This window comes from Kryptolebias marmoratus, linkage group LG9 (assembly GCF_001649575.2).
Source record: "Kryptolebias marmoratus isolate JLee-2015 linkage group LG9, ASM164957v2, whole genome shotgun sequence".
Lineage (NCBI taxonomy): Eukaryota > Metazoa > Chordata > Actinopteri > Cyprinodontiformes > Rivulidae > Kryptolebias > Kryptolebias marmoratus.
In genome coordinates, this window is record NC_051438.1 from 4,917,384 (window position 1) to 4,918,321 (window position 938).

The window sequence follows — 938 nt, forward strand, 5'->3', positions numbered from 1 at the left end:
AAGGAATCAAATCAAAAAGGAAAGTTTAAGCCTGGTCTTAAAAGTGGACAGGGTGTCAGCCTCACAGACAGAAACTGAAAGTTGGTTCAACAAGAGAGGAGCCTGAGAATTGCCTCTCATTCTACTTTTAGAAACTTTAGGAACCACAAGTAAACCTGCAGTCTGAGAGCAATGTGTTCTGTTTGGGGATAATAAGATCTTTAATAAAAGCTGGAGCTTGGCTGTTGAGAGCTTTGTATGTTAGAAGGAATATTTTAAATTATATTCATAACTTGACAGAGAGCCGATGGAGAGAAGCTAAAACTGGAGAAATATGATCTCTCCTTCTAAGTCTCATCAAAGCTCTGGCAGCATCATTTTGGATCAACTGAAGACTTTTAAAGAGTTTTTCAATACTCAGATAATAAAGAATTACAGTGGTCCAGTCTAGACGTGATAAATGCATTAACAAGTTTTTCTGCATCATTTTGGGACAAGATGTTTCTAATTTTAGTGATATTGTGCAGGTGGAAGAAAACAGTCCTGGTAACATTTTTAATGTGGGAGTTGAAAGACCAAACATATCAACAAGGTTCTTTACATTAGAACTGGAGGCCAAATTAATGCCATCCAGAGGAAGTGAAAGACTGCAAAGTTTATTCCGATTGTGGCAGCATGAAGCCTGCCCCTAGGATTGAGGACACCTGGTACCTAATTACCTCCTAATGGGTGTGGAGTATAAAAGGGACGCTCTCACCTGTGTGCTTCATGCTGGTATTTGGTCACACTTCAGGGAGAAGGTCGCTTGGTTGGCTTGCAGTGGCTGCAATTTCATCAACAGTAAGTAATGGGTTTTTTGTAACATCTGAAATTGCTGCTGGTTAATTCAAATTGTTTGGATTTAGAGTTTGCCTGGAGCCTCTGGTTGGAGAGTGGGGTGTGGCATTAATTAACACCCC

General features: G+C 40.1%; 1 long non-coding RNA gene across 1 annotated transcript in view; it reads left to right on the top strand.

Moving 5' to 3' along the window:
* Positions 1 to 345: 345 nt before the first annotated feature.
* LOC112451243 overlaps positions 346 to 938 on the top strand; it is a 2,250-nt gene continuing 1,657 nt past the window's right edge. Inside the window, exon 1 of the long non-coding RNA XR_003040026.2 lies at positions 346 to 819. This is a non-coding gene — a long non-coding RNA (uncharacterized LOC112451243). The remainder of the gene's footprint in view (positions 820 to 938) is intronic.